This window comes from Cervus elaphus, chromosome X (assembly GCF_910594005.1).
Source record: "Cervus elaphus chromosome X, mCerEla1.1, whole genome shotgun sequence".
Lineage (NCBI taxonomy): Eukaryota > Metazoa > Chordata > Mammalia > Artiodactyla > Cervidae > Cervus > Cervus elaphus.
Window position 1 is genome coordinate 129784642 of NC_057848.1, and position 23183 is coordinate 129807824.

Below are 23183 nucleotides of genomic sequence, written 5' to 3' on the forward strand. Positions count from 1 at the left end.
GTGACCTAGCAGTCTCCCTGCTAAGGATTTACCTGATAAGTATCCCTCTATAATTGTGAAATACTAAATGTACAAGGTTATTTACTGTGGCGTTATGTTTAATAATGAAAACTAGAACTCTGAAATGTCCACCTTTAGAGGATCTATGGAATAAATGAAGATTTAGCCTCGTGTGTTTGTGCTCAGTCGTGTCTGACTCTTTGTGACCCTTTGGACTGTAGCCCGCCAGGCTCCTCTGTCCATAGGATTTTTAAGGCAAGACTACTGGAGTGGGTTGCCATTTTCTTCTCCAGTGGATCTTCCAGACCCAGGGATCAAACCCACATCTACTGTTTGTCCTACATTGCAGGCAGATTCTTTCTGAGCCACTGGTGAAGCCTCATAATGAATACCTCATAATGAAGTATTATACAGTTGTATAAAAAGAATGAGAGGATGTCTATGTTCTAATATGGAAGCTATTTTGCTAAAAAGATGTACAGAGCATGTATATAGTGTTTTATCTTTTGTATATGAAAGGAGGAAAATAAGAATATGTATATATATTTGCTTTCCCCCTGCCCCAAATACTGGAAGACTGTGTTGTGAAAAGTGTTAGTCACTCAGTCATGTCTGACTCTTTGTGACCCCATGGACTAGGCCCACCAGGCTCCTCTGTCCATGGAATCCTCCAGGAGAGAATACTGGAGTGGGTTGCCATTTCCTTCTCCAGAGGAACTTCCTGACCCAGGGATCGAACCTGGGTCTCCTGCATTGCAAGCAGATTCTTTACCAACTGAATCACCAGGGAATCAGCACCCAATAGTAATAGTTCCCTGTAGAGAGCTTGGAGCGGGGCTGAGGAGAAGAAAATAGGAACTGGAGAGAAATTTCTCTATGTCTTCTTAGATAGTTTGACTTTTGAAATATTTAAATGTTTAACATTCAAAAAAACAGCAATATAAAAAAGAAAGCAAAGCAAAGTCTCAAATTGGAAAGAAAAAAATAAACCTGACCATATATCAAAGGTAACAGAATCACACAGAGACAAGAATTATTTCAAATAACTTATGAACATCAAAGTTAGACTATACTGAAGTCAAAAAGAAGTGACAAGAATCTTACATGTTACATTGTAGTTTTATTGTTAGTGATAACATTGATATTGAAGTTTTGAAACATATGTTTGTATTATAGATAAAACAAGTAAGTAACTATGTTATTACATTCAGAACCAAAATCTTCAGTATCATAGAAAATAAACACATGTTATAAAATAACTTTTGGAAAAACCTTATAATGTTAAATTTGAATGGAAAATATTAGTATGACCTCATGATTAATGTATCAATATAACATACATATCAATAAGATATCATGATTAATATATATTATATATATAATACACATATTATCTTACACATAAATTGTGTGTGTGTGTATATATATACATATATATATTTCAGGACCAGGTACATAATTTGTGTGGCCCAGTACAAAATGGAAATGTGAGGCTACCTGTTCAAGAAGCAGGAATGAAGTGCTGTCAAAGATAAAACATAAAGCCTTTTCCTTTCTCTCACACTCTATTACTCACTCAACTAGTCATGGTGTTTTTTCTTTGCTATTTAATCTTGTTCTAGGTAAGGAAAATTAAAATTTTAAATTGTTTTAAAATGAATTTTAACTTTTGTCTCTGTATTGTGTGATGTCAGTTTTAAAACAAATGTAAAAGCATTTGATCTGCAAGTGGAATAGCTAAAATATCACAATTGGTATTTTCTTATTTGTCTTGGAGACTGTCTTGAGCTGGCCAGAAGAGGCTCACACAAACCAGATTCAGGAAGTGGGAAGGAAAAAAATAAAGCATCCCTTTGCACAGGATGCTTAAGAGATGCATAGGAGACAAATGCAGATGCTTCTAGGCCACCAGGGGCCCTGTCTTGTGACAATGGGGTTTGACAAATGGGATGTAAAAACATCACACTGGACTCCACTGACTGGGCCAGGGGCAAAGAAGTCAATCCAGACATTTCTCCTTCCCATGGGCCTGCAACCCCAAGCCAACAGCTAATGGGAGCCTTCCAAGCATAGTGGAACCTTAGTGCTGGAGTACACTAGGGACTGGATTGGTGGTAGGGGAGAGCCTGTCCTTGCCTGGTCACCTGCTGAATGTGATGAGGCATTGCCAACCTGGGGTTGTCCACTGTGCCTTGTCCAAAGATATTGTGGGGCAAATGCACTCACCCCCAACCTTCCCTGCACTCACCCCTGACCTTCCCTGTACTCACACCCAGGTTCTCATTGAGGACAGAGGGCAGTGGTGGTTGCTGGGAAGGGTTGAAGACTGGGAGGCTGGGTAGGGCGCAGGGCACCAGGAGGCAGGAGTGAGACCCCTGTCCTGGGGAGCCAAGCATGAAGTAAGTCTCCAAGCCCCTGGTGCAGGCTCCATTATCATTTGGACTCCACTGACCAAATAAACTGTGGAAAATTCTGAAAGAGATGGGAATACCAGACCACCTGACCTGCCTCTTGAGAAACCTGTATGCAGGTCAGGAAGCAACAGTTAAAACTGGACATGGAACAACAGACTGGTTCCAAATAGGAAAAGGAGTACGTCAAGGCTGTATATTGTCACCCTGCTTATTTAACTTATATGCAGAGTACATCATGAGAAACACTGGGCTGGAGGAAGCACAAGCTGGAATCAAGATTGCTGGGAGAAATATCAATAACCTCAGATGACACAATCCTTATGGCAGAAAGTGAAGAGGAACTAAAAAGCCTCTTGATGAAAGTGAAAGAGGAGAATGAAAAAGTTGGCTTAATGCTCAACATTCAGAAAACTAAGATCATGGCATCTGGTCCCATCACTTCATGGCAAATAGATGGGGAGACAGTGGAAACAGTGGCTGACTTTATTTCGGGGGGCTCCAAAATCACTGCAGATGGTGATTGCAGCCATGAAATTAAAAGACGCTTACTCCTTGGAAGGAAAGCTATGACCAACATAGATAGCATATTAAAAAGCAGAGACGTTACTTTGCCAACAAAGGTCCGTCTGGTCAAGGCTATGGTTTTTCCAGTGGTCATGCATGGATGTGAGAGTTGGACTGTGAAGAAAGCTGAGTGCAGAAAAATTGATGCTTTTGAACTGTGGTGTTGGAGAAGACTCTTGAGAGTCCCTTGAACTGCAAGGAGATCCAACCAGTCCATCCTAAAGGAGATCAGTCCTGGGTGTTCATTGGAAGGACTGATGCCGAGGCTGAAACTCCAATACTTTGGCCACCTCATGCAAAGAGTTGACTCATTGGAAAAGACCCTGATGCTGGGAGGGATTGGGGGCAGGAGGAGAAGGGGATGACAGAGGATGAGATGGCTGGATGGCATCACCAACTCAATGGGCATGAGTTTGAATAAATTCCGGGAGTTTGTGATGGACAGGGAGGCCTGGCGTGCTGCGATTCATGGGGTCGCAAAGAGTCGGACACGACTGAGCAACTGAACTGAACTGAACTGACCAAATACAAATATTATAAAGATAAAATTGCAACTAATTTCAAGACAGTGATGACAGAATTAAATTCCAAGCACACAGTCCTCCTAGGCATGAGTGCTTCTGTGACTGTACTGGTAGCTTGCCCATGAAGCTGACCCTTCTACTTCATAGCCCTGTTCACTGCTCTGGTCTAGGTAGAAGCGACATCATCTCAATAGCAATAAGCTTATATTGAAACCAGATCTTGGCTTCTAAATGAAAGTGAAAATGTTAGCCGCTCTGTCATGTCTGATTCTTTGCAACCCCAAGGACTGTAGCCCACCAGTCTTCTCTGTACATGGAATTCTCCAGGCCAGAATACTGGAGTGGGTTGCCATTTCCTTCTCTACCATTCCCTAATAAAAGGAAGCACTGTCTCTGCTTTTTTAATATGTTGTTCAGGCTTGTCACAGCTTTTTTTCCAAGGAGCAAGCGTCTTTTAATTCCATAACTGCAGTCACCATCCACAGTGATTTTGGAGCCCAGGAAAATACAGTCTGTCACTGTTTCTATTTTTTCCCCCATCTATTTGCCATGAAGTGATGGGACCAGATACCATGATCTTAGTTTTTTGAATGTTGAGTTTTAACAGCTTTTTCACTCTCTTCTTTCACGTTCATCACGCTCTTTAGTTCCTCTTCGCTTTCTGCCATTAGGGAGTGTCACCTGCATATCTGAGCTTATTGATGTTTCTCCCAGCAATCTTGATTCCAGCTTGGGCTTCATCCAGCCTGGCAATTCACATGATGTTCTCTGCATATAAGCAGGGTGACAATATATAGCCTTGATGCACTTCTTTCCCAATTTTGAACCAGTCCATTGTTCCATGTCTGGTTCTAACTGTTGCTTCTTGACCTGCATACAGGTTTCTCAGGAGGCAGGTCACATGGTCTGGCATTCCCATCTCTAAGAATTTCCCACAATTTGTTGTGATCCACACAATCAAAGGCTTTAGTGTAGTCAATGAGGCAGAAGTAGGTGTTTTTCTGGAATTCTCTTGCTTTTTCTACAATCTGAGTAGACTGAGGTTACACACTATAACATGATGTGATGCAGTATTTAGGGCAGAGACATCACTTTGCTGACAAAGATCTGTATAGACATAGCTGTGGTTTCTCCACTAGTCATGTATGGATGTGAGAGTTGGACCATAATGAAGGCTGAGAACCAAAGAATTGATGCTTTTGAACTGTGGTGCTGGAGAAGAATCAAGAGACCCTTGGACTATAAGGAGTTCAAACCAGTCAATCCTAAAGGAAATCAATCCCAGATATTCATTGGAAGGACTGATGCTGAAGCTCCAATACTTTGGCTTCTTGATGTGAAGAGCCAACTCATTGGAAAAGACCCTGATGCTGAGATAGACTGAGGGCAAAAGGAGAAGGGGTTGACAGAGGATGAGATAGTTGAATGACATCACCAGCTCAATGGACATGACTTTGAGCAAATTCTGGGAGATAGTGAAGGAAAGGGAAGCCTGGCATGCTGTAGTCCATGGGGTCTCAAAGAATTGGACATGACTGAGCAACTGAACAACAGATGAGGGGCACAGTGTCACCTAGGTAGTATTCTTGCCAAAATTTTCAACCGAATCTGATCAAGTCTCTAGAGCTAACATCCAGTTATAGGTATATTAGTTTGCCAGGTTGCCGTCACAAAGTACAACAAACTGAGTGCCTCAAAGAACAGAAATTTATTATCTCACAGTTCTGGAGGCTGAAGTATGAAACTAAGGTGTGGGTAAGGTTGGTTCCTTCTGAGGGCTGTGAGGATGTGTTTCATGCCTCTGTCCTAGCTTCAGATGGTTTGTTGGCAGTCTGTCATCTTCCTTGACATGTAGAAGCATCACCTTGATCCATACCTTCATGTTCACTTGGTGCTTTCCCTGTGTGCATGTCTATCTCTGCATTTCTCCTTTTATAAGGATACCAGTCATTTTGGATTAGGGACCCATGCTACTCCAGTATGGCCTCATCTTAACTAATTATGACCACAATGACCCTATTTCTAAATAATGTCATATTCTAAAGTACTGTGGGTTGGGCTTTGTAAAGGAGGAAAAATAATTTTCCCTCTACCTTTCTAGATTCTTGGTTGAGACCTCTGCATAACAAAAAGACAGATTAACAGGAGAAAAAACAAGCAGAAGTTTAAGAACACGTATACTGCTTATATGGGCTTCCCAAGTGGCGCTAGTGGTAAAGAACCCCCCTGCTGATGCAGGACACATAAGAGATGTGGGTTTGATCCCTAGGTCAGGAAGATCCCCTGGAGGAGCACATGGCAACCCACTCCAGTATCCTTGCCTGGACAATCCCATGGATAGAGGAGCTGGTGGGCTACAGTCCATAGGGTCTCAAAGAGTCAGACATGACTAAGCAACATAGCATGTACACACATGCATACTGCCTATATATATGGGAGACACTCAGGAAAACTGAGTAATCCCCTCAAATGGCTCAAGTCACCACCTTAAATACCATTTCCAGCTAAAGGCAAAAGACAGATGGGAGAATTGGGGACCCAGTTATGGCAGGCTACCAGGAAAAGCACAAGGAGAATGAAGATTTAAAAAAATGGTATGGTTGTTAAAAAGATTTAAGTCTATGCCATCTCCATTGATAAGAGTTTCACCAGGCTTCCCTGGTGGCTCAGATGGCGAAGAATCTGCCTACAATGCAGCAGACCTGGATTTGATCCCTGGGTCAGGAAGATACCCTGGAGAAGGGAATGGCTACCCACTCCAGTATTCTTGCCTGGAGAATTCCATGGACAGAGGAGCCATGGGGCCATAAGAGTCAGACACAACTGAGAGACTAACACTTTTCACTTTCATCTCCATTGATAAGAGTTTGTAGAGATTTATTCATCCTTTCTTCCTTACTCATCCTCCCTCCCTGTAAGGGAGACACCCTTACAAATGGAGACCTCCCTTATAAATGTAAATGTTCCTTACAAAGAGTAACTTCTACTCAGTTTTCAGAGCTTTTGCTATGACTTCTGTTTCTTAAAAATAATCAGACAAAATAATCCATATTCAAAGAGGCAGATTTTAAAGTGACATATTCTGCACTCCTTTAGCTTCAACATATGATTTCAGGGAACAGACACAATTCAACCCATAAAAACAGGAAATCTGGGAGAGAGAAGAACAAGTTAAATACCTCCACAAGGAAATAATCAGACAAGTCCAGAAATGAGACTTCCTATAAAGTCTCTTCAAAAAGATAATGTCATCTAAAAAAAGAAGTAGAGGGACTATTCCAAAAAGACTAAAGAAACCATTCTGGTTTAAAAAAGAAATTCAAACTTAAATGTACTTACAAATCAAAAAAAAAAAAAAAAGAAATTGTTATGACATTAGGGTGGAAATCGGGGTGATTTGAATATGGACTGGATATTCTAAAAGTTTCTAAGGGATTCCCTGGTGGCTCAGACAGTAAAGAGTCTGCCTGCAATGTGGGAGACCTGGGTTTGATCCCTGGGTCGGGAAGATCCCCTGGAGAAGGAAATGGCAATCCACTCTAGTATTCTTGCCTGGAGAATTCCATAGATGGAGGAGCCTAACAGGCTACAGTCCATGAGGTTGCAAAGAGTTGGACACAACTGAGTGACTTCACTTTCTTTCTTTCTTTCTTTCTAATCTAAGAGTTATGTGATATTATGGAATTACTGGTAATTTCCTTAGAGGTGTTCATGATATGATAGTTATATATGAGAATAAACTTATATTAAAATATACAGGCTGGTGTTTGGAGTAAAGTGTCATGATATCTCCAATACACTTTTTAAAAAATAATTTTATTTATTGATTTATTTTTGGCTGTGCTGGGTTGTTGTTGCTGCACAGGCCTTCTCTGGTTGTGGCAAGTGGGGGGCTCCTCTCTAGTTGGGTGTGAGCTTCTCATTGTGGTGGCTTCTCTTATTGTGGAGCACAGGCTCTAGGCATGCAGGCTTCAGAAGCTGAGGCTTATGGGTTCAGTAGTTGTGGCTCCCAGGCTCTAGAGCTCAGGCTCAATTGTTGTGGCATATGAGCTTAGTTGCTCTGAGGCATGTGGGAGCTTTCCAGATCAGGGATTGAACCTGTGTCTCCTCCGTTGGCAGGTGGATTCTTTACCACTGACTCACCAGGGAAGCTCCCTCCAATTTACTTTTATTTTTAATTTTTATAATGCAATCTTTTAGGAATTGTTTTAATTTAATTTTTATATTATATTGAACTGTAGTTGATTTACAATATTGTGTTAGTTTCAGTGTACAGAGAAGTGATTTGGTTATACATATACATACATCCATCCTTTTTCAGATTATTTTCCTATATAGATTATTACAGAATACTGAGTAGAGTTTCCTGTGCTGTACAGTAGATCCTTGTTGATTATCTGTTTTATGTATAGTAGTGTGTATATGTTAATTCCAACTCCTAATTTATTTCTCTTTCCACCTTTCCCCTTTGGTAACCTAAGTTTGTTTTTGAAGTCTGTAAGTCTGTTTCTGTTTTGCAAATAAGTTCATTTGTATCATTTTTTTCAATAGATTCTATATATAAGTGATATCATATGGTAGCCTTTCTCTGACTTACTTAGTATGATAATCTCTAGGTTCATCTGTGTGGCTCAAATGGCATTATTTCATTCTTTTTAATGGCTGAGTAATATTCCATTGTATCTATATACCACATCTTCTTTATCCGTTCCTTTCTTGGTGGGCATTTAGGTTGCTTCCCTGTCTTGGCTATTGTAAACAGTGCTGCAATGAACATTAGGGTGCATGTATCTTATTGGATCATGTTTTTCTCCAGATTTATGCCCAGGAATGGGATTGCAGGGGTCATATGGTAGCTCTATTATCAGTTTTTTAAGGAATCTCCATACCGTTCTCCATAGTGGCTGCACCAATTTACATTCCCACCAACAGCATAGGAAGGTTCCCTTTTCTCCACATCCTCTCCAGCATTTATTGTTTGTATACTTTCTGATGATAGTCATTCTCACTGGTGTGAGTTGATACTGTAGTTGTGATTTGCATTTCTCTAATAATTAGCAATGGTGAGCATCTTTCCCTGTGCTTTTTGGTCATCTGTATATCTTCTTTGGAGAAATGTCTTTTTAGGTCTCCCACCCATTTTTTAATTGGGTTGTCTATTTTTTAATAATGAGTTGCATGAATTGTTTGCATATATTGGAGATTAATCCGTTATCAGTCACATCATTTTCTCCCAAATATTTCTCCCAAATATTTTCTCCCATTCTGTGAGCTGTCTTTTCATTTTGTTGATGGCTTCCTTTGCTGTGCAAAAGTCTTTAAGTTTAGTTAGGTCCCATTTGTTTATTTTTGGTTTTATTTTCATTATTCTAGGAGGTGAATCCCAAAAAATATTGCTATGATTTATGTCAAAGAGTGCTCTGCCTAGGTTCTTCTCTAAGAATGTAATAGTATCTAGACTTACATTTAGGTCTCCAATTTACTTTTAAATAGATTAGCAAAAAAAGTGTATACAAACATAAAACAAATATGTATATATACTGTGTATATAGATAAAGCAGATATACCAAAAGGTATCTGTTGAATTTAAATAGTGTGAGTATATGGGATGGTCACAGTACTATTTGTTCAACTTTCCTGTACGTTTGACTTTTTGCATAATAAAATGTTGACAGAAAATAATGAAAAAAGTGTTTTTTAAGATTAGATTCTCTCCACCACCTCTTGATTGAAAATGGAAAAAAAAAAACAAAAAACACCTCAACAGGCTTAAGGTATAGAAGATGAAGATCCAGTTAGTGAAAAGAGAAATTCTCCAGGGATGTTAAAACAGTTGGGCTGGTTTCCACATGATTCCTTCCCTCAAATCTTCATTCCTGGGAGTTAGAAGTTGGAGCACAAGGCTCTCAATCAAGAATGCTTTGAGGGCCCCCCAAAGACCTGCTGACCTCTAAATATCTCCCCTGCAGGCTTCCCATGTGGCCTGAAATCCCTGTAACCTGGGTCAGTTCTTAAGAATCAAGTATTTTCTCACTATTCTGGGGCCCCCTTTTAAAATGCAAAGCTGGTAGGGTGCTGGGGTCCATTAATTGGGAACAATTGTCTGCAGAGCCAGTGCCCGCCCAGAGGCCCTCCATTCTAATAGCTCGCTTCCTAACCCCTTACCACCACTGAGACGGGACAATACGTGCTCTAGGAAACTGAAATTGGACAATGTGTGCTTTAAGCAACTTCTTAGGTGAAGATACCATTTCAAGAAAGCATACTTTCTGTGAATAAAACAGGGTGCATAAGGTCATTGCTGTTTTTACTTTGTCAACTGGGTGGCCTCTGAAATCTTCTTAGAACACTTCAGAGGAAGCCTCCTCAACTCTTCCAGCCCTCCACCCCTTCCCTTTGTAACCGAATTCTTACTGACCCTGCAGCTTTTCACTGAATGAAGAGTTTCCAAGGGGTCTAAAAAATACCTGTGACAATTAGAGAAATGAAAACCAGGGGGTCAAGATGAATTGACCCTTGGTGGAGGATTTACATAAATAGGTCCTAACCTCTGGCTGTGAATAAAAGATAAATACCCCATTAGGTTCAGAACCACAGTTCAAGGGCGTTCGCAGGACCAAGCCTGGCTTCTCTGCTATGTCAGGAATTTCAGGAATGCTACTGATCATTGTGTGTTGGCAGAGCACAGGGGGTTGCAGGCCAGCTAACAGAAACCCAACCCTGCCCACTGGGTGAAACTGCAGCTCTCCCACGCAGAGACCTGCAAATGGAGAGTGTGGGAAACCTGCAAGTGGAGAGACAAGCCGGAAGTAATGCCTTCGAAAATGGGAAGGATGCCTTCTCCCAAAAGGTGACCAAATGCATGTGGTGGATGGTGGTCTTGTGAGTGCATGTGTACTCAGTTGTGTCCAACTCTTTGCGACCCCATGGACTGTAGCCCACCAGGCTCCCCTGTCCATGGGATTTCCCAGGCAAGAATACTGGATGGTGGTATTAACCTGAAAGATTTGAGAGGAGAAAGGGTCTGTCCCCTGAGAAGAGCTAGTTTGCTCCCCTTATCTGTAGATCAGATGACCTAGTACTAGCTTCCTGCAGCCTGAAGGCCTCCAGCATGTTTCCTTCTGCTGCTCCCCAAGGAAGAAGTCTTACAAGGGTGTTACAAGAAAATTTGTAACAAGAAAGGTAAAATCATGACACCCTCATATAGACATAAAAATAAATGTGTTAAAGATTTTACTTGTAATAACTGAGGGAACCAGGCATGTGTTATAACTGATTTTAAAAAGCAGCCCAGATTTATAGGGAGCAAAGAATGTTGAAATGAATTACAAATTCATTACAAATGGATGTAACCCTCCCCCCCCCCCCTCACCCAAGGAAGCCAGTTGAACCAGACAGGACAGAAATTACAGCTATGGTTTTCCAGTAGTCACGTATGGATGTGAGAGTTGGACTATAAAGAAAGCTGAGCATCGAAGAATTGATACTTTTGAACTGTGGTGTTGGAGAAGACTCTTGAGTTCTTGAGAGTCCCTTGGACTGCAAGGAGATCCAACCAGTCCATCGTAAAGGAAATCAGTCCTGAATATTCATTGGAAGGACTGATGCTGAAGCTGAAACTCCAATACTTTGGCCACCCAGTGGGAAGAACTGACTCATTGGAAAAGACTCTGATGTTGGGAAAGATTGAAGGCGGGAGGAGAAGGAGATAACAGAGGATGAGATGGTTGGATGACATCACTGACTCAATGGACATGAGTTTGAGCAAGCTCCGGGAGTTGGTGATGGACAGGGAAGCCTGGTGTGCTACAGTCCATGGAGTTGTAAAGAGTCGGACATGACTGAGCGACTAAACTGACTGATCCCTTCCCTACAACTTACAGAGTTATAAAATAGCTCCTGTAGGAAGCTAGGGGGCTTCCCAGGTGGCGCTAGTGGTAAAGAACCCACCTGCCAGTGCAGGAGCTGTAAGAGACATGGGTTAGATCCCTGGGCCAGGAAGATCCCCTGGAGGATGGCAACCCACTCCTGTATTCTTGCCTGGAGAATCTCATGGACAGAGGAGCCTGGCTGGCCAGAGTCCATAGGGTCTCAAAGAGTCAGACATGACTGAAGCGACTTAGCATGCACAGGAAGCAAGAGCTGTAGAAAGTAAAGTTTTCCACTGAAGTATGAATTTTCTCTAAAAGGCATGAAATTTTGCTTTCTACATATTACCTTAAAAGAAGTATCCCCTCTATCTGCTTACTTCTTAACCCCTGTCCTGCTTTTATGCCCGCCCCCCCACCCCCGCCACAAAAAAAGAAAAAAACAAAAAAGTCGTATACATACCTTTTTTGAACCAAAGAGTGAGGTGAGCTTGAGAACCTTTGGCCAAAGTTGATTTCCATCTTCCACAATTTTCTACCTTCCTTTATTTCTTTGTTACATAAAGATGAATAGAATCCTTGTTGGTTTGTTCCTTGGCAAGGTAAGAACGATGATGAAGATGCTGCCTTGCCCATGTCATCTTGCTCTCTGTCGCACTTCTTACACTAAAGAGAAACCACGAAGAAAATGGGAACTTGGGACGGAGAACCCACTTGCTCTGCAGCTTTTTTGACCAACAGATGCCTTAATACTGGTGGCCATTCTGAGCTTATTTTGCTGAGAGTCTCCAAAGTGACCCATTGAATCATGGGATATCTTGGATTTTACTGCTTAGAAAGTATGTTTTCCTCCCTGCCCCACTCCCCTACCCCTCGTTGCATCAAAGAGGTCTGTCAAGCTTTCTGAAAGTACTAACTCTGACCTGATATCTAAAGTAATAGATGGAAATGTGGGTTCTTTAGATGGAGCTCTTTTCCCTAAACCTGCCTCTAAATGAAGAGGTGGAGATTCAAACCAAAGCCATATTGGAGAATTATTTCTCATTCCTGGATTTAATGTCTTATTTTTATATTGTTGCATGAGAAATTGACTCTAAAAAGCATCTGTTTTCAAATTTGAGAAACATTGTTCTAGGCTCATGTATTTAAAGATCAGCAATTAAAAACACCAAAGCCACTAGGCCAGGCCTTGATTGACTACCCTCTCTGCCCATTTTCCTCTGGGGCAGTGATTCTGAGGCCACTGCATGAATTTCACTCTATTATCTAATGAAGAAAGCCAAGGCCGATGATACCAAGAAAGTATGAGAGAAAAAAAGTTGTCACAGTGACAGCATACTTCTGCGGAGCTCCATCCAAAAGCAAACACCTACTGTTTTGCTTTTACCTACTTTTTTACCAAAAAATACCTACTATTTTTGCAAATACCAAAAGACCTACCTACTGTTCAGTAAAACACAGGGCAGATTCTCACATGAAAAAATTGCCCTCAGAAGTGTGTGTGAGACCCTAATATGTGTAAAGGAATTTATGCAGGGCTCTCTTCACATTGGCATGCAGGTATGTGAGTGTGGGTTAGCAGACATTCCTTTCTGACTCATTACCCATTTTGCCCCTGCATTCCCCACTCAGTGCTTGAGGCACTTTTTACCCTGGGCTGGGACAGAGATTGATGGTATCTTAGAGCTCTCTAAAGAGAAGCTGTGCCCCTTTGCACTTTCCGTTTGCGACTAGTCATTAAGACTTTCTGTCAAGCTCTATTATATGAGCATGGCACAGCTGCCTCTGAGCTGAAAGCTCTTACCTGTCACAGGCTCTGGTACATGTAGACTCTCCTGGCAGTCTGTCAGTCAAAACATATTTATCAACTGGACAGAAATAAGACAGATAGTAATTTAGGGGAGAAAGATTTTACCCTATCCTCTTCTGTTCTATAGCTAGGACCTGTGAATTAAACTGTTAATGTTTTTACATTCATGGTAGCTTCACAGAAAAGAATTGAAATCCCAAAACGTTTTTGGATTTGAGTGCTTATATACCATTTTAACAAAGGGTAATAAATTGTGGAGAGGTGACTAGATAAAGGAAAGGGGGTGGGCTTTCAGGGGCAATAAATTGTGGGAAGGTGACTAGGAAATGTGTGGGGGAAATTAATGACAGACAAAAGCTACTTAATAGGTTTGTTTATGCAGACTCATGCTCTTACCTTCTCTGTCTCAGTGATGTGTTATTATCCTCTTCCTGGTATGGGAATTGCCTTCTCAATTGCCTTAAGTTCAAAATAATCCTTGTGCCTTCCCAGGTAGCGCTAGTGGTAAATAATCCACCTGCCAATACAGGAGATGAAGGAGACGTGGGTTCGATCCCTGGGTCGGGAAGATCCTCTGGAGAAGGAAATGGCAACCCACTCCAGTATTCTTGCCTGGAGAATCCCATGGACAGAGGAGCCTGGCAGACTATAGTTCATGGGGTTGCAAAGAGTCAGACACAACTGAAACCACTTAGCACATGCCAAAGTGGCATAATTTGGGTATCATATTCTGATCCCCTTCAGTGAGAAGGTATCAAAATGTTTTTCAGGGCTTTAAAATACTTGTATCACTGAAATAAGGAAGTGAATTCTAGCATAGCCTAGAGAATCCAGAGGCTGTGGTAGATGAGGCCAACTTCCCTCCTTTGAGTAGAAGACTCAAGAGGCCTGGGGGAGCCCAAAGCAGGGATGGGAGCCAAGGAGGAAGCATTCCAGGAAGGGCATGAAAAAGAGGGTCCTTGATCAAGAATTACCCGTAGACCACAGCTGCCCCTATTGCCCCAAAGCTACATGTTGAAATGGGATGAAGAAAGAGTCAAAGTCTAGTATCTTACATTCTGAAAAGAGACTGAGGGAGAAAAGAAGATGGAGAAAGGAGCAATGTGATATGGACCCACTCCTGTGCTGCAAAGCCCTGGGAATTTCTCATTGGTTCCTATGTCCTGTTGTTCTCTACTATCTGCAAAGGAAAGATGAAATTGATTGCCTTGCTGGCATAGATATAATCAACAATGAAGGGGATGCTACCCTAGAACATGCTACTCTAAAATATGCCATTTTGACATAAAGATTATTTTGAGCTCAAGGCAATTGAGAAGCAGCAGATACAGGAATAACTCTCCCTTTCTGCCTAAAAGCGGGGCATAAATTTCATTTCATATGGTAAAAGGGATATAAACTTCTGTTTGTAAAGATATCCTCCTCTCCCATACCAGGAAGAGGACAAGACTCTTATCAGAGAATAATTTGAATCTGCATAACAAATTCTGCTGAACAATCCTTATCTACCATACATTTCCTACTCACCTTCCCACAATTTACTACCGCTAGAAGCCCAGATCCCTTTTCCTTTGTTTAATTACATCTCCACAATTTATTGCCCTTTGTTAAAAGTTCTAATTGCCTTTGGGTTTCACTTTTCTGTGAAGCCCCTGTGCACATAAAAATATTGTCATCAATAAAGAAACATGCCCGTTCTTCTGTTAATCTGACATTTGTTATTTAATTCACAGTCCCCAAGAACTGAACATAAGAGGGTAGAGGAAGTTTTTCCTCAGCTATACCACCATTAGTATTCTTTTGCTTGACTTTGTTTGATTGCTTAGGAAATGAGTTATTGGATTTCTTTCCCCCTATTTCTATTAAACATGTGGTTTAACATTGTGCTGGCTGAGTATCAATTAGAGATCTCCATAGAGGCTCCTCTAACATGTTACGTATTCTGGAAGACAAGCAAGTAAGATCCATGTGGCCATGTGTTTAAAGTTTGTTTCCCTGTGGACTGCTGCTTTGTACCTTTGAGTGTTGCCTTATTGAGTCCCAGCAGTCCAGGAAAATTCCCTGGATTCAGACTTTCCCATTATTCTGGAAAATTCATGTTTCCTTTCTCCCACATGAGCCTGCTTAGAGAGAGTGACTATAGACCACTGACTATAAAGTCATGGTCAATGAAAGAAAATGGCTTCTCCATTCCATGCCTTCAGAACTAATAACAGAGACCTAAGGACTCCTGAGGTACCAGAGGGAGGCACTAGGCTAGTCTCCCAGTGAAACCAAGCAGAGAATAGCAAAGAGAGGAATCATCAGGGGGGCTGTTGTTTGAATTGTTTGAATTTTATGTTTGCAATTTAATTCTGTAAATCAAAAAAAGGAGATTCACTCTGGTTCTGTGTGAAAGTAAACGTGTTAGTTGCTCAGTTGTGTCTGACTCTTTGCAACCCCCATGGAACTGTAGCCTGGGATTCTCAAGGCAAGAATACTAGAGTGAGTTACCGTTTCCTCCTCCAGGGGATCTTCTCCACCCAGGGATCAAACCCAGCTTTTTGTGTCTCCTGCACTGAAGGCAGATGCTTTACCATCTGAGCCACATGGGAAGCCCCCTGGTTCTGTGTAGCACATGATAAACCACCATATTGTTATAAAAAAACTTTTTTCTCTCTTTATGGTCAGTGGCCTCTTACCAAAAGTGTGTATTTTGAGTTTTGCAATGCCTAACAAATAAGTTGTAAAGAAGAGGTATTTTTCAAAGGCTAAAGAGATATATGGAGAGCAGCAAGATCTTATATTGGGAACATTTCTGAAGGGTATATGTTTATCAGAGTATCCAGCTATTCTATGACTAACTTAATTTTCTATGGTTTTTCTTAAGAAAACATTCATGAAAATATCCAATTATGCTTACAAACTACTTCCTGTGAATTATCTGTGGTGTCTACATTGATTTCCCCTCAAGACTTATACAGCCAGGATGTTTGAAAGCTTGGGCATCATCTCCCCTGACAGAAACAATTTTCTGTGAAACCTTTCCATGTTAACTTGTAGTAGTTGATTCTCAAAGCTGATATACATTTAATATATTCTCTTTTCCCACAAAATGTCTTTGATGCTAACCATTTTGCTGTTATTCTCAAAGTATACACTCTCTTCTAACCATGGGCCCCAAAACCCACACAATGAGGGTGAACCACAGAGTACCTGGGTGTGTGTGTGCTCAGTCGTGTCTGACTGTGACCCCATGGACTGTAGCCTGTCAGGCTCCTCTGTCCATGGGATTTTCCCAGACAGAATACTGAAGTGGGTTGCCATTTTCTCCTCCAGGGGGAAGCACAGAGTAGCAGAAAGAAAAGAATATTGCTTTTCTTCCATGAAGACTTTCCATTCAATTCCACCTCTCTGTTCTGTGGATATTATTTGGTGTTGGGGAAATAGTAGCATTCACAATTTGATCTTCCAAATTTAATTTATAGCTCTTCAATTGGTGTCTTAAAAAAAGCACCTCCAAAAAAACAAGCAAAATATATTTTGCTAAATGCCTGATTTTCCCTAAATGACTGATTTTCTCCTCCTTTGGCCCAAGGGGTACCCAAGGCTCAGTATATATTCATTGTCACCAAAATACTACCTTGTAGATATTTTTGAGAGCCAGAGATGAATTTGTAATGTTTTACAGGCCTGGTTCAGAGCTCTATGTCCTTTTCCTTTCTGGTAGTCAACTTGTTATATCTGTGACGAAAACAGTCACTGTATATGTAAGTACTTTCAGAACCAGAAACCAACAAAACATCAAGATTCCAATAACTCAAGAGAATCTACCAGATTCTGACCATCTGACAATCTCATCTCAACATGGCCTGGTCTGCAGTGACCAGAAAGGTGATCGAAGCAAGCCCTGAGCTCTTGATTTTATCACAAAGTCCTTTTTCTTTGCGGGTGTCTTGGATCTGGAGATAGAGAATCAGGCGATCAGATAAAGCTGTGAGGAGGGTTGAGAGTTTGCTGGAATGACGCTCAGGGCACAGTTTTTGCTGTTGGAGCGTTTCCTGTGTGCCCTTTGAAACCTCTGAACTCAGTTCTTCAAAGTGAGAGCTACCTTATTCTGTCTTCCCACTGAACAAATGTGTTTGCTGCTTATCATCTTTTTTTTTTTTTTTTTGTCACCCCCACCCTAGTTGACTTAGCCGAGGTTGATTTATCACAGCAAAAGAATTGCCCTGACTGAGTCATAAGTTACACTTTTACCTAACATTATCTGGACCTTTGGAAATGAAAGCATACAAATAATGGACGTTTTGTGCACAGGGCTACACATACACACATATATGTGTCTTTCTGTTTGCTTCATTCATCATGTTCTCCATACTCCCACTGTTTGTCTCCCCATTCCCACCCCTCCTCACTCCTAGCAGTTTTGGAGAGAGTTATGTTTTCTCATGAGCCAAAGGGTCATTTTTCAAGTTGAGTCCTGTTAACCTCAGTGACAGATGCTTGCTTTTCAGAAGTTCCTCTTTGCAAAGCTGTTTTAGGACAGAAAATTTATTTCTCTTTAGAGAGCTGGTGTGGTAAGAGGAAACTGAAGCTGGTCTCTGGGTGTGTGTTTGTTCTCATTTGCTGTACAGTAAATATGGATATGGGTCAATAAAAGCTGTTCTTTGATCTACTGCTACAAAGGATTCATTGTAAATATATTACTGGATAAGAGGGTTATGGCTGTGTAATTGCCCCTTGTGAACAGTGCCCTGTGCCACCCTTTAGCACGTGCAAGAAGTGAGACTTATGGGTTCAACCTGCCTGGGATTATTTTTTATTGAGGTAAAAAAACACATAACACAGTTTACCATCTTAACCATTTGTAAGTGTACAGTACAGCAGTGTTAAATACAGCCTCCCTGGATTTTACTTGCTTATTTATTTATTTTTTACTGAGTAGCCTTTCTAACATTTCATTTCTGGGTATCCTCATTAAAGGATAGTGTTTAGACACAGAAATAACCTTAAAAGAACAATAACAATAATTGCAACAAAAACTTAGCAATAAGAAGTAAATAAAGTCAAACAAGGCCAATATTCCTATAGCTAACTCTTTTGAGTTAGTTTTTGTGGTTGTTTGCTGTTCAGTTGCTAAGTCATGTCTGACTCTTTGCGATCCCATGGACTGCAGCATGCCAGGCTCCTTGTCTTCCGCTATCTCCTGGAGTTTGCTCAAATTCTCCTGAGTCGGTGATGCCATCTAACCATCTCATCCTCTGCTGCCCCCTTCTCCTTTTGCCTTCAGTCTGTCCCAGAATCAGGGTCTTTTCCAATGAGTCAACTGTTCACATCAGGTGGCCAAAGCATTGGAGCTTCAGCTTAAGTATCAGTCCTTCCAGTGAATATTTAAGGTTGATTTCCTTTCAGATTGACTAGTTTGATGACCTTGCTGTCCAAGGGACTCTCAAGAACCTTCTCCAGAGCCACAGTTCAAAAACGTCAGTTCTTTGGTACTCAGGCTTCCTTATGGTCCAACTCACATCTGTACATGACTACTGGAAAAACCATAGCTTTGACTAGATGGACCTTTGTCAGCAGAGTGATGTCTCTGCTTTTTAAATATGCATTCTAGGTTTATCATAGCTTTCCTTCTAAGGAGCTAGCATCTTTTAATTTCATGGCTGCAGTTACCATCCACAGTGATTTTGGAGCCCAAGAAAATAAAATCTGTCACTGCTTCCACTTTTTCCCTTCTATTTGCAATGAAGTGAAGTGACCAGATGCCATGATCTTAGTTTTTTTATGTTGAGTTTTAAAGCCAGCTTTTTCACTCTCCTCTTTCACCCTCATCAAGAAGCTCTTTAGTTCCTCTTCTTTATCTGCCATTAGAGTGGTATCATCTGCATATCTGAGGTTGTTGATATTTCTCCTGGCAATCTTGATTTCAGCTTGTGATTCATCCAGCCTGGCATTTCCCATGATATGCTCTGCATTATAAGTTAAATAAGCAAGGTGACAATATACAGTCTTGATGTACTCTTTTCCCAATTCTGAGCCAGTCAGCTGTCCCATATCTGGTTCTAACTGTTGCTTCTTGACCTGTATACAGGTTTCTCAGGAGACAGGCAAGGTGGTCTGGTATTCCCATCTCTTTAAGAATTTTCCACAGTTTGTTGTGATCAACACAGTCAAAGGATTTGGTATAGTCAAGCAGAAGTAGATGTTTTCCAGGAATTCCACTGAAACTCTTGCTTTTTCTATGATCCAGCGAATGTTGGCAATTTGATCTCTGGTTCCTCTGCCTTTTCTAAATCATGCTTGTATATCTAGAAGTTCTTTGTTCAGTTCAGTTCAGTTCAGTCACTCAGTCATGGCCGACTCTTTGTGACCCCATGGACTGCATGCAGCACACCAGGCTTCCCTGTCCATCACCAACTCCCAGAACTTGCTCAAACTCATGTCCATTGAGTCAGTGATGCCATCCAACTATCTCATCCTCTGTCCTCCCCTTCTCCTCCTTCCTTCAATCTTTCCGAGCATCAGGGTCTTTTCCAATGAGTTAGTTATTCGCATCAGGTGGCCAAAGTATTAGTCCTTAGTTCACGTACTGTTGAAGCCTAGCTTCAAGGATTTTGAGCATTACCTTGCTAGCATGTGAAATGAGGGCAATTGTATGGTAGTTTCAACATTCTTTGTCATTGCCCTTCTTTGAGATTAGAATGAAAACTGACCTTTTCTAGTCCTGTGGCCACTGCTGAGTTTTCCATATATGCTGACATATTGAGTTAATACCAGTTATTATTACATGCCTAGCATTGGCCACAGCACTGTAAAAAAAAAAAAGCAATGAGAGATGATCAATGACCTCAAGATGTTTACCCTTCTGTTATGGGATAAAGGTATCAGAATAAATTATATTCACTAAACTAGGAATCAAGATTTCAGCTATATCTCCCTAAATCAGTGATTGTATATGGAGGTACATTTCCTTTTACCCATAAATGTATAGTTTGCATAATTACATAGCAAAGCAGAGCAGCCAATTATAAATGTCATTCTTTGAAGTCAGAGAACATGTCTAGGTGTGATAGTGGCAATCCCCTGATGGTGGCAGGGGATTTGGAACCAGCCTCTGCTGGGGCTGGTGTTGGGCCAGCGTGGGCCATAGGAGTCTCAATGGGGAGAACAGGGAGATAGCCTTATGATAGAGATGCGATCTTGACTGTGAATTTCAGGTCTCCATGATAAGCCTCTAACTAAGCCACTCTCCTTTTAGCTGCTTTGTGAGACTGGAGGCCAAACTGGAACCCAAAAGATATACCACTGTCCCCCATATTGCTTGCTTGTCAAGACAAACAAAAGAAAAACATTCCCCTTTCTTCTCTCCTTCGTCCTTCCCTCCCTCCCTTCCATTTTTGGAAATGTGTCTGGATGTGGGATGAGTTATTGAAAAGATGTGGATCATGAAATCCCTAACACAAAGTTGGTACGTATTCCATGAATAAAGACCTCATCTCTCAGATCCCATTTAGACAATGTCCCTGGTGGTTCAGATGGTAAAGAGTCTGCCTGCAATGCAGGAGACCTGGGTTTGATCCCTGGGTTGGGAAGATCCCCTGGAGGAGGGCATGGCAACCAACTCTAGTATTGTTCCCTGGAGAATCACATGGACAGAGGAGCCTGATGGGCTACAGTCCATGGGGTCTCAAAGAGTCGGACATGACTGAGTGACACTTGCAATGTTTACACTGTTTACTGTCATAGTCAGCCTTCAACCACTTCAGCCAAGTTGATCCTCTAAGTAATGATTTATATGAAAGCGTTTATAATGTCTAACATGCTAAGCCACTTGAATGACATGGTTTCAGTTTTTATGTTTTTAAAATGAAACTTTCAAATGTCACTTCTTTGATATTTCCTGTAAAGGCAGCATCACCTACCCTGGATCCTGAGGGGAGAAAGGGAAGAAAGGGATTGATTTTCTCTGGTTCACAATAAATCAAATCGGGCCAACCTCGCCTCCAGTCTGAGTCAGTAGCTCTCATTTGTTTTTGTTTTTTCTTGTTTACCTTGACCTATTCTGCCATCAGCATGTACATGTGTGCGGTGCCCCCACAAGCGAATGCACTCAACAAAGCATATTGGACTACATAATTGCTATAGTGATAACCTTGAATCTGTTCTAATCTGTGAAACAACACATCATTCAGAAAGCTCCATACTTTATTATTATTAAGATATTACTGGTGACTCACCTCACAAATGACCCCAACAACACCTGTGATTGTGACTCAGTGTTCCCAGCATCAGGCTGATGCTCTGGCAACAGAATTGTTCTGTTTTCCCTTTGCATTGACTCCAGTTCTGGGAAGCTTCCAGATCCTTTCAGTTCAATGATTTCTAGTCGGTTTCACAGACACTGATCACCTAGTGTGCTCAAGTACTCAGCCTATTCAGGGGACACAGACATAAAGCATTCCTGGTTTCCACTGTTCTGATGCTTACAGTCTAATGGCGAGTTGTTTCCCTGCTGCTCTGCCCAACTCCCTCTCTGCTTCTTCCACTGGTGCTTTCTGGTCCCACCTTTCTCCCATCTCCCCACAACTGAGGTCACAGCAAAGCTTGTGAGTGACCTTTCAAGGGTATCTAAGACTCCTCTTTTCTCTCATAGACCTCTAGATTTATACTGACCATTCCATTTCAAGGTACACTGGGTTGCGTCTTAGCCAGTGTGCCCGGTTCTGTGTGCTTAGCTCCATTTAATCCTCACAACCCTACGGAGTAGGTGCAGATGAGGAAACTAAAAGTGAAAAAAGCCGAGCAGCCTGTCCCAAGTCACACAAGCAGTAGCAGATGAGTCCCGGCCTGATTCCAGAATCTTTGTACTATTCTAAGAGTGAAGCAAAACTTGGTATCCACGACTCATAACAATCAAGTATGTGACATGTGAGCAAATAGTCTATGATTATTTGAAGACCCTATATGTTTTTAAAAAATTATTGAGATATAGTTGATTTACAATGTTGTGTTAGTTTCAGGCATATGGCCAAGTGATTCATATATATATATATATATATATATATATATATATATATATATATACACATCTAGTCTGTTTCAGATTCTTTTCCTTTATAGGTTATTACAAGATACTGAGTATACTGCTCAGTGCTGGAGTGACTGTGAGGAGATACCCCACGTTCAATGGCAGAGAAGCCCCAGAAGACGGTAGGTGCTGGAGCAGCAGCTGCATGGCACTGGAGTGGCAGATGTGTGGAGCTGGAGAGATTTTGAGGAGATACCCCACATCCAAGGGCAAAGGAGAAGCCCTAGCAAGATGGTAGGAGGGGCAAAATCGCATTGAGAATCAAACCCCATAACTTCCAGAGATGCTCAAAGGGCTCAAACATACCTTGTGTGCACCAGGACCCAGAGACCCCACAGAGACTGAGATAGAACTGTGTTGGACTGTCTCCAGAGGAGGTACAGGTCAGCAGTGGACTGCTGCAGGGGCAGGGGCTCTGGGTGCAGTAGACCTGGGTATGGCATAAGCCCTATTGGAGGAGGTCGCCATTAACCCCACCATAGAGCCACCAGAATTTACACAGGACTGGGGGAACAGGCTCTTGAAGGGCACAAACAGAACCTTCTGGGCACCAGGACCCAGGAGAAAGGAGCAGTGACCCCACAAGAAACAGACTCAGACTTGCCTTGAGTGTCCATGAGAAAGGAGCAGTGACCCCACAAGAAACAGACCCAGACTTGCCCGTGAGTATCCAGGAGTCTCTGGCAGAGGCGTGGGTCAGCAGTGGCCTGCCGCAGGGTTGGGGATACAGAGTGCAGCAGCCCATGCATGGGACTTACGTGAACTGTGAACTTCCAGATGTTCAAGCTGGTTTTAGAAAAGGCAGAGGAACCAGAGATCAAATTGCCAACATCTGCTGGATCATTGAAAAAGCAAGAGAGTTCCAGAAGAGCATCTATTTCTGCTTTATTGACTATGCCAAAGCCTTTGACTGTGTGGATCACAATAAAC

General features: G+C 41.7%; 1 long non-coding RNA gene across 1 annotated transcript; it reads left to right on the forward strand.

Moving 5' to 3' along the window:
* Positions 1-424: 424 nt before the first annotated feature.
* LOC122689063 lies at positions 425-22738 on the forward strand. Its single transcript, XR_006339718.1, has 4 exons — positions 425-437; positions 3796-3802; positions 12682-12688; positions 22446-22738. It is a non-coding gene; the product is annotated as an uncharacterized LOC122689063 (long non-coding RNA).
* Positions 22739-23183: the final 445 nt, after the last annotated feature.